Source organism: Pinus tabuliformis, chromosome X (assembly GCF_031772625.1).
Source record: "Pinus tabuliformis cultivar Carrire ecotype Pingquan chromosome X, CPIR1, whole genome shotgun sequence".
Taxonomy (NCBI): Eukaryota; Viridiplantae; Streptophyta; class Pinopsida; order Pinales; family Pinaceae; genus Pinus; species Pinus tabuliformis.
The window spans coordinates 503,985,565-503,996,943 of NC_142308.1; the positions used below are offsets into that span (position 1 = coordinate 503,985,565).

Genomic DNA, 11,379 nt, shown 5'->3' on the forward strand with positions numbered 1-11,379 from the left:
CTATATAAACATCATTGCATGGATTTTGAGATCCGCTGAAAGGCGTTTTTTAATGTATTTTTGCATATTTCGTTATTTAACGAAATACAAAGAAACAACGTCGATGCGATAAGACTCGGACCCGAAAGGGTTCGTGAAGGGAAATATATAATATTTGAAGTCTAGGGGGAGCCAATTTTCACGTTATTTTCACGATTTTTAACGTATTTTTAAAATACAAAGGAGCAAGGCCGAATTGACTTGCAATAGCGATGAGGACAGACCTGATAGAGGAATAGATCATATTTAAGGACTTTTGAAGTCTGGAATTAACAGAGTTTTGACAGAATTTCACAGTATTGCAACATTTCTTTGTGTAAAATAGAAAACAGTCGTTTTTAGTATTCGAAAGGATTTCAAAGGCCCAAAGACCCATTCCGTTACAGCACAGAGGCCGAGAGACAGATGGCCAGAAGGGGAAAAAGCCACATCTCGATGCAGCTGAACCAACAGAAGTAATCATGGAGCATCGCTGGCACGAGTGAGCTACCTAACAACGCAACAAAATTACCAGAATTTGGTTACTGTGTTGTTAGAAAAAAAGACCTTTGGCTCATGTCTTTCTAATCATGGCATCAAGTAGTTAGAAGCCAGAGGGGATAGATTAAGACACCTAGAGCCTCAGAGAGCCTGAGAGAATTGTAAAAAGCCTATAAATGGTTGAAAGTTAGAAGTATCAACGGTTCAACTTTTGGAGACTGTGGAGACTCTGCTCCTCTTAGCGTCTCATATTCATTCCAGTAATACAAGATTCTTTTGTTGTTATATGTTCAATGCCATCTTTCCCTTTGTTCTAATCTTTCACTTGAATGGGTTATTCATGTTTTCTTCTCTGTCGAATGCCAGATAACTGTCATCTTATCTCTACATTGATAAATTAGATTTGTAAGCTTCATTTACTTTCTGTAGCTAGCCATTCATATGTGTTTATGTATGTATCTACTGATACAATCAAGATTCACCATCTATTCATTGAATCTATAAACTATTGAGCATTAGTGGTTGAAAGCCTTGTCAAGATGAGGGTGTTCATGCATGTTTTGAGTGAAAATAGAGTTGAAACAGTCATCTGACTTGATCCAAACCCCAATCCATTCCAATAGTTCAGAGAACGATATTGAAGATTTATATGTTTCCAGGCATCTCTAAGCTACAACCTAGGAGAGCTTCCTAGAGTGCTGACAGGTCCCACTAGTGACTTGCATTTTAACAAAGGTGAATAAAAAACCATGAAAATTTTAGCTGGAAAACAATTATGCTAACCAAAACAAACAAAAAGCATTAAAATATAAAGTTAGATTCTGTTAGTGTCAGTCTTTACAGCCTTCCTCCAGTGATCAAATGTGCTCTTACATAGTGATTTTGAAGTGTCAAGGTCAAATTTTGTCATTTCAAAGAGTTTTCAAGCAAAATTTGGTCACTAGGCATTAGGTCTAGGGTTTGCCCAAATGTCAGTCCATGTCATCATTCAGCTGAGTTTATCATCATTCATAGGGTTTTCATTATCATGTCAGTGTCAAATGAGTCATTTTACACCTTGTTCATGCTTCAGTTGCCGCCCAGGCAAGGTCATTTCCCTCTCCTAGGGTTTTGAAGGCAATTTTTCTTGGATGGTCAAATCACCGGCAAAACTTGTTTCCTGATGTTCATACACCTTCCCCTATCCTTAAAGTACCTTATCAAACACTTCCCATCCCTTAGATCCGCCAAATTCCTCATTTTTGCACAAACCCTAGTTTCTAGCTACAATCTGGCAATTTTCTAGGTTTGGCCTGTGTTTTGCCCTTTTCGACCCCTTCCCCTCACTCAATCACTGAGATTCCACTTTCCCCTGTTTCCTAACATCCTTCCCCACTCCCAAAAATTTCCCCAAGAATTTAGAAGCCCCCTATCCCCTTCATCTCGCTCCATTTCGACAAAATTCCTTGCTTCACACATCGGGACAAGTCGCACTCAAATGATGTTCCAGAGCAATCAAAGATGAATTTTACAAAACTGAGAGAGGTTTTTGTCCACAACATGCCAAGGAAGAAAAGCCTCTTTCACTTTTTACACAGGTGTCATGGTTTGAGAGAAATGTCAAAAATACCGGCGAGAACAAAGGTGCTCCAAGGACGGTTGGCCAAAGCACAAAAACGAAGGAAAACGCCCGATCCACTCCAAAATTTGGCCAAAGCCTCTTTGAATCAGCATGGTACTTGATTGGGGACTCCCAGCCCAAATTTCAAGAAATTTGGAGAAAATTTTGTCATTTGTGAATTTTTTGTGCAATTTACAGGTTTTTCCCAAGAACTGGTCTCACCCCGGGTGAGACCAGTTTGAAGGGCTGCTCGGAATTTTGAAAACTTGGCATTTTTGGAAAGGGAATTCAAAAAGAAAAATTACCAATACTTGGGAGAAGCCTGATTTTGAGTTTTGAGCCTCCAAAAGCTCAAAATACACCTAAAAAATGACTTTCTGCCCACTTTTTGAGTTGCAGAAAGTGACCTTGGGAGAATCAACTTTTGAGGGGTCAAATCAACTCCAAATCCAGAAATTCCACTTGGGATGGAAAGTAGACAGACCAAGCTTTCCAATGAGCCATCTTGCACCTGATTTGGACCAGTGGAACCCACTCAAAAACAGCTGTGAAGGGGCGCGACCAGAACTTCCAGGGGCACGACCAGAACTTCCAGATTTGCCAGAATTCACATTTTTGGTCAAAAAACACTGTTTTGACTATGGTTGACTATTTTTACTTGTAGATGAAGGATAAATGTAATATTTTCATGGCACTTTGGTAGTTTTTATCTTTCTTTACCCTTCTAGAAGCTTCCATGATGTAAAAAGTGAAAAATTAATGCATGGATGAGTTAGCTAAGTAATAGAGGCAAGTTGTTAGGCTGCCTATTTTCTAGTTCTTAGTTTAGAATTAGTTCAAACTGCTCCTAGAAAGCTGAGCTCGACCCCTAGAGGTGGGGAAAGGAGTTAGATGGTCTAGATGGTCTATATTATGCTCTCTCCTTCTCATTTTCATGGTTGGACTCTTGTGTAAGGAAGCTTTATTGTATATTGTGCATCTATTTCTGCAATTGAAGGCAAGGAAAGCCAGGGTTTTACAGACATCTTTGAGGATTCTTGTGGATCTGATTGTTGATGGTGTGTTCTCTACATGTTCTTGTAAGTTTGTTTATGTGTTTCACATCTCTCTTATGCTTCTAAATTGGACAGATGAAGTGGTAAAGTTTGAACTCATGTTTTGACATGCTCAGCTTTTTAGTTTGTTCAATTTTAATGTTTTCTACTGTCTAGAGAGGATTCGAATTGTGTGTTTGCCCTCTTTAGCTTCTCCTCTATCATCTCTGATCATCCATCTCAGATTAAGGCATCAGCACTCATTCCTACCTTGCCCCTTAGATCCCCCTGTGAAAACTGTGCTCAATCCCCGCACCTTGAATTGCACTTCCACCAATTGCCACCAAAACCCCCAAAAATCACCAAATCAAACCCCCTATCCATTTACTAGCCTAAAATCTTTGTTCCTATTTGGTCAGCCTAATCATATCATAAGATCTATCAAATCTGACCCGAGAGAGCCTTCTCATACCTCGTAGGGCTAGCTACGAGGTGAAATGGTTTGATGTAGCCTTGAGAGTTTGTCTATCTCAGCCTAGGTGAATTCCAAGCGCTAACATATTGGCGACCATACTGGGGAGAACAAACTTGTTTATGGGTTGATGTGTTTGTCTCATAAGTCTTAGACGGAGCCTGAAGTTACGCTAGAAGCCTTCGAAAACGCTCTTGTTTTACATCAGCGCAAGTAGATAAAAGCTGCTTCAGTCTATCTCCGTGAGCTTGTGAACGTAGCGCTTCATTGACTCTTTACCCCAGTACATGTATCAAGTTTAGATCTGATTGTTGATAGTGGACAACGATCAGACACTTGAAAGGCTGAAATCATTCACTGGCGACTCCTTTCACTGAAGAATCCAGCAACCTGTGCTTCATGGTGACTTCACTGCAGGAAGATCAGTAGCTTTGAGATTTTCAAGATGGATCGGATTGCAAGAAGATATGCTCCCCTGAGCCGAGATCACATCCCAGGTTTTCCGAATAAAATTCCAAAGGTAGATTGGTCAAGGAATCTGCCTATATTTAATGATGATGGTAAGAAAGATGCTGCTCTTCATCTAATCAGATTTCATATGCATATTCGCAAGTTGAAGGTGGATTTTCCGGAAGATTGCTTGATGAAGATATTCTTGGCCACTCTGGAAGGTAAAGCTCAATCATGGTATGAAAGTTTGCCGCCTGCTTGTATTTATTGTTTGAAGGATTTTCATGTCTTGTTCATTGAAAGATATCAAGCATCTTATCCATCATTAAATTTGGTTCATGACTGTTGCAAGCATGCTTATAGTTTTATTGAAAGCCTTGAGAAGTTTTATGAAGATGATAATTTTATGGATGTTGAGATCATGGAGGCTTTGTATGAGAATCCATTTCAGCAACATGAAGAGAACCTAGAGGATTCCCATAGAGACGATCATGAAAATTTGCAGCAGGACCAAGATCTTAGTATGGTGGAAAATGAAAAAATTTCGCCTCTTGACAATCAACAGAAATTGCATGAAATGGATCAGCAGTATGAGGAAAATCTGTATACTCCTTCACTTGAAATCAATGAAGACAATCACTGTTTGAGCAGAAGAAAACAAAAGGCATTATCTCCTTTGTCCGAAGAGGAGATAGATCAGCTCTTGAGAGGTCTTGCTCCAGCTCAAGTTAATGCAGATTTGCAGTGCACACATGGTCAAGAAGATGATGGTGGACCTTCTTCCTCTTCTGAAAAGGATGACAGTCTTGTAAGCAGCTTTATAGATCAGCAGGTTGAAATTTGTTATATGGCTGAAGATGGTGAAAGAGAAGAGCTCATTTCAGATCTGCCCACAGAAGAAGACAGCATGCAAAGCCTACATGAGGAGGTAATTCAGTCAGTTCATGAAAATCAAGATGAGATCTTCATTCAAGTAAGTGAAACAGTTCCTTTGGATGAATTTATGGTAGATGATAGAAATGTCATTTTTGCACCTCAAGAATCAGCTGAAGTTTCTTTCCTTATGATTGAAGAATGTAATGAGAATCCGGCTGTCATATCATATGAAGATCACCTACCATATTGTCTGACCACCGAAGATTATAGCATACAGGATTACCTTTCAGATTCTTCATATGTTTCATGTGCTGAAATGTTTTTCCAAGAAGAGATCTGCTCATCTACTTGTTCAGAATTTTTTGAAGCCCATGAGCATACTTTTATCGAAGCACATGATGAAAGTAGATCAGAATTTGAAGAAAAGGAAACCTTGTTCTTTCAGCAGGAGATGGCAATGTCCAATCTTCATGTTTTTCACGATCCTCTAGCAAGTTTGTTGCAGCCAGCAGTGATAGTGTTTATTGCAGTCTTCAGTGATGAAGGAGATCATGGTCAGCTATGTTTTTGGATGCCCGGTTACCAGTATCTATTGTTGATCATGAGATCTGATTGGGAGAATCAGTCAAGAAGGCATTTGCTTGATTGGTTGCATTGGCATTTTGATATAGTTTGATGGTATTTTGTCTTGTAAGAAACACAGGTGGTTGTCATCATGATTTCAAATCTTGATGGACTGCTGCCCTTCTCTTGTTTTAGTTAAGTCAGTCATGAGTCATTTGTGTTTGGTTTGTTGAGTGAGTTTTTTCAAGTTATTTCAGTTTGCCATCGAGTCGGTTTGAGTCAAGTTCCAGTTAAGTTTCAGTTAGTTTTCAGTCAAGTTTTCATTCAATAAATGAGTCAAAGTCTTGTGTCGTTTGCCGAAATAATGACTCCATTGCCCAATGAATAAAGCACTGGTCTGCTCTCCCAGAGGTCTAAGGTTCTTGGCACCTCCAAGGAGCTACCATCCCCATTGGAGCCAATGTTAGTGTCAGTCTTTACAGCCTTCCTCCAGTGATCAAATGTGCTCTTACATAGTGATTTTGAAGTGTCAAGGTCAAATTTTGTCATTTCAAAGAGTTTTCAAGCAAAATTTGGTCACTAGGCATTAGGTCTAGGGTTTGCCCAAATGTCAGTCCATGTCATCATTCAGCTGAGTTTATCATCATTCATAGGGTTGTCATTATCATGTCAGTGTCAAATGAGTCATTTTACACCTTGTTCATGCTTCAGTTGCCGCCCAGGCAAGGTCATTTCCCTCTCCTAGGGTTTTGAAGGCAATTTTTCTTGGATGGTCAAATCACCGGCAAAACTTGTTTCCTGATGTTCATACACCTTCCCCTATCCTTAAAGTACCTTATCAAACACTTCCCATCCCTTAGATCCGCCAAATTCCTCATTTTTGCACAAACCCTAGTTTCTAGCTACAATCTGGCAATTTTCTAGGTTTGGCCTGTGTTTTGCCCTTTTCGACCCTTCCCCTCACTCAATCACTGAGATTCCACTTTCCCCTGTTTCCTAACATCCTTCCCCACTCCCAAAAATTTCCCCAAGAATTTAGAAGCCCCCTATCCCCTTCATCTCGCTCCATTTCGACAAAATTCCTTGCTTCACACATCGGGACAAGTCGCACTCAAATGATGTTCCAGAGCAATCAAAGATGAATTTTGCAAAACTGAGAGAGGTTTTTGTCCACAACATGCCAAGGAATAAAATCCTCTTTCACTTTTTACACAGGTGTCATGGTTTGAGAGAAATGTCAAAAATACCGGCGAGAACAAAGGTGCTCCAAGGACGGTTGGCCAAAGCACAAAAACGAAGGAAAACGCCCGATCCACTCCAAAATTTGGCCAAAGCCTCTTTGACTCAGCATGGTACTTGATTGGGGACTCCCAGCCCAAATTTCAAGAAATTTGGAGAAAATTTTGTCATTTGTGAATTTTTTGTGCAATTTACAGGTTTTTCCCAAGAACTGGTCTCACCCCGGGTGAGACCAGTTTGAAGGGCTGCTCGGAATTTTGAAAACTTGGCATTTTTGGAAAGGGAATTCAAAAAGAAAAATTACCAATACTTGGGAGAAGCCTGATTTTGAGTTTTGAGCCTCCAAAAGCTCAAAATACACCTAAAAAATGACTTTCTGCCCACTTTTTGAGTTGTAGAAAGTGACCTTGGGAGAATCAACGTTTGAGGGGTCAAATCAACTCCAAATCCCGAAATTCCACTTGGGATGGAAAGTAGACAGACCAAGCTTTCCAATGAACCATCTTGCACCTGATTTGGACCAGTGGAACCCACTCAAAAACAGCTGTGAAGGGGCGCGACCAGAACTTCCAGGGGCACGACCAGAACTTCCAGATTTGCCAGAATTCACATTTTTGGTCAAAAAACACTGTTTTGACTATGGTTGACTATTTTTACTTGTAGATGAAGGATAAATGTAATATTTTCATGGCACTTTGGTAGTTTTTATCTTTCTTTACCCTTCTAGAAGCTTCCATGATGTAAAAAGTGAAAAATTAATGCATGGATGAGTTAGCTAAGTAATAGAGGCAAGTTGTTAGGCTGCCTATTTTCTAGTTCTTAGTTTAGAATTAGTTCAAACTGCTCCTAGAAAGCTGAGCTCGACCCCTAGAGGTGGGGAAAGGAGTTAGATGGTCTAGATGGTCTATATTATGCTCTCTCCTTCTCATTTTCATGGTTGGACTCTTGTGTAAGGAAGCTTTATTGTATATTGTGCATCTATTTCTGCAATTGAAGGCAAGGAAAGCCAGGGTTTTACAGACATCTTTGAGGATTCTTGTGGATCTGATTGTTGATGGTGTGTTCTCTACATGTTCTTGTAAGTTTGTTTATGTGTTTCACATCTCTCTTATGCTTCTAAATTGGACAGATGAAGTGGTAAAGTTTGAACTCATGTTTTGACATGCTCAGCTTTTTAGTTTGTTCAATTTTAATGTTTTCTACTGTCTAGAGAGGATTCGAATTGTGTGTTTGCCCTCTTTAGCTTCTCCTCTATCATCTCTGATCATCCATCTCAGATTAAGGCATCAGCACTCATTCCTACCTTGCCCCTTAGATCCCCCTGTGAAAACTGTGCTCAATCCCCGCACCTTGAATTGCACTTCCACCAATTGCCACCAAAACCCCCAAAAATCACCAAATCAAACCCCCTATCCATTTACTAGCCTAAAATCTTTGTTCCTATTTGGTCAGCCTAATCATATCATAAGATCTATCAAATCTGACCCGAGAGAGCCTTCTCATACCTCGTAGGGCTAGCTACGAGGTGAAATGGTTTGATGTAGCCTTGAGAGTTTGTCTATCTCAGCCTAGGTGAATTCCAAGCGCTAACAGATTCCATAAAAATATTATTGAAATGTGTGGAATTATTGGTTCATTGTTGAGCTCAACAATATTAATCATTTTATGAATGGTGTGGCCTTACACCACTAGAATGGCATGAGTTTCATAGGGATAAATTTTGGTAAAAGAACTAAAAAAACCACTGAAATCAAATATATCAACAAAAAAGCATACACATTTCCATTACTCCTGGCGATTTTGAATAGAGACCATTGAATAGAATCATCATTGACTTTAACAGGGTGTCCAATAATATTTCCAACCATTGGGATTATAGGTCTCCAAGGAGAATATCCACCATGGCTATCAGGCTTGTTTGACATGTAGAAGGATCCAACTTCATCTCCTCCATGCACAAGGTATAGTTTTTCATGCATATTATTCCTCTGCCATTGAGAGCCACCATTAGAGTAGTCTATCATGCCTTTGTAAAAGAATCCCTCCACCACTACATGATCAGAGGTTGGCACTACAATGACAGAAGGTGCCAAGGGAGTTATCTTGTCCTGCATGTAAAACCAGAATTCTACTTCAAAGGGAACTATGAGTGGTAATTTTTCTGAGCAGTAATTGCTTTTATGTAGTGGAGGGAAGCCACCCTTGGTGTTCAGATGCTGAATGTAGGACACTAAATATGTAGTCCCAAAGTTTTCATGGAAGCTGGCCTCTGTTATAACTTGCTTAGTGCCTCCAGAATTTGAACCAGACTTTGATGTTATTTGGTTTCATGAAGCCAAGCAGAATGACCAGTATTTAGTATCCATGAAAGGAATATATTGTATCTTGAATTTAAAAATTTCATAACCTCAACATCAAAAGAGAAATTTGGAACTACGATATGGCTTGTGTTCTTAGGAAACTGAATCTATAGCTCTAGTTAGCTATTTATATTTTAAAGAACAAATTCCAATTAAAAATAGAACAATGAATTGTTTTCTGATACAGGAAATGTGTACACAAAAAATTGATACAGCAAAATGTTGGGTTGTGTTATATTCTTTCCGCGACTAGCCCCATTAGTTAACCTAGGGGGTTAGTGACGGGGCAGAGCCCCCAATTCTTTGTGCCGGGTGCAGTGGGAGTGTCACAGGGGTGGTAGAGACTGCCCTTGTTACCTCCCCCCTCTATGGGGTCTGGGGCAGTGCCCCGGGAAAAAAAAAATTGGACCCTATATTAGGTGGTTGGACCTACCTATGGTTTCGTGCATGGATTTCGCAGATGGTTTTGGGCACGATCATTTTCGGTCCATGGTATTTTGTCGATCCAGTCAAGGGAACTATGGTTATGTTTTAATCCACAGTTAATGGATTGGGGTTTATGGATGCTTCAGAATGTATATATATGTATTGTAATATTGAAAGGAATATAATGATAAATCAATCTGGTAGTCCCGATTTTGGGATCTAGGGGAAAATCTCTGTGTATATTTGTTTTATGTGTTATGCTCTCACCATTATTTATTTTCTGTTTTTAGAATTTGTATGCAGGTAATTTCCGTACAAGGTTAAAACCTACATTTGGTATCAGAGTTGTTTTGGCTTCAAGGGGACACATTTGCCACTGAGGGGTTTTGCTCTTACCTATGGTGGACCCTATTCTGTGGGAGATTTGCGAGATCGATTCTTGTGGTGAAAGAATATGGTGAGCAGTGGAAAGATAGAGATCGAGAAATTTAATGGTCAGAGTTTTGAGTTGTGGAAACTCAAGATGCAGGATTCATTGGTGGATAAAGATCAGTGGATCATAGTAGATCCAGGTACTAAACCAATGGAAATGTCAGATGAATACTAGAAGAAGTTGGATCGAAAGGGAAAAAGCACAATACGATTGTGTGTCTAAAATTCAGTAATGTTGAATGTATCAGGGGAAGCAACAGTGAAGGCTTTGTGGGACAAGTTAGGGACTTTGTACCAATCTAAGTCTTTGGTGAATAAACTGTTCCTACGGAAAAAGTTGTATAACCTGAGGATGAAAGATGGAGACTAGGTGATAGAGCATCTCAACGCATTTAATACTGTGGTAAGCTAGTTATTATTTGTTGATATTTAAATTTCAAATGAACATAAGTGCATCAATTTGTTGTGTTCTCTACCAGATGTGGGATAGTCTGGTTGTTGCAATAGGTAGCAATGCAACTACCTTGTAGTTTGATGAAATAGTCTCATCCTTGCTGATAGAGGAGATGAGATGGAAAAATATGTAGAACCAGAATGGTTATTCCTTGTCTATACGAGGGCGGTCCCAGAATAGAAACAAAAATAATTCCTCGAGTGGGAGATCTAAATCTCCAGGAAAACCTGTAAAGATGTGCTGGAAATGCGGAAAGGAAGGGCACTACAAAATGAAATGTAAATCTAAAGCTCCTGAGAAAGGAAAGGGATCTAAAGATGCTCCTTCTGCAGAGGCGAAAACCACCTCAGATGAAGGTGGGGATGTGTACTTGGCTTCTTCTTCAAGTACACATGTAGATCATGAGGCATGGTTGATTGACTCAGGTGCATCATGTCACTTCACTCCCCATAGAGAGTGGTTCTGCGAGTATGAGAAATATGGTGGTGGTGATGTCTTCTTAGGGGATGACAGGAAGGCTAGAATCATTGGTCACAGAAAAGTCAAGTTGAAGTTGCAAGGTGGAAGGATTAGAACACTTATAGGTGTTCTACATAGTCCTGCATTAGCCAGAAATATGATTTCTGTAAGCAAGATGGATGATGCAAGTGTAAAAACAGTGTTTGAGAAAGATACCTGCAAGATGGTTTGTGGAGCACTGGTATTGATGTGGGGAGTTCAGATTGGAACTCTGTACAAGCTGCAAGGTAGCACTGTTATTGATCGGGGCAATAGTTCTGTGGTTCCTAAAAGTGGAGAAGAAAATCTAGTGGTCTCTAGAGAAAAGACCATGCTATGGCATCAAACGCTTGGACATATTGGAGAGAAGGGCCTTCGAATACTTCATCATAATGGTATGGTAGAAGGTATGTCTAATAGCTATGTAGATTTTGATTTTTGCGAAAATTGTGTAT

General features: G+C 39.7%; 1 pseudogene; it reads right to left on the reverse strand.

The window, feature by feature from the left end:
* LOC149140890 (uncharacterized) overlaps positions 1-9,075 on the reverse strand; it is a 33,496-nt pseudogene extending 24,421 nt beyond the window's left edge.
* Positions 9,076-11,379: the final 2,304 nt, after the last annotated feature.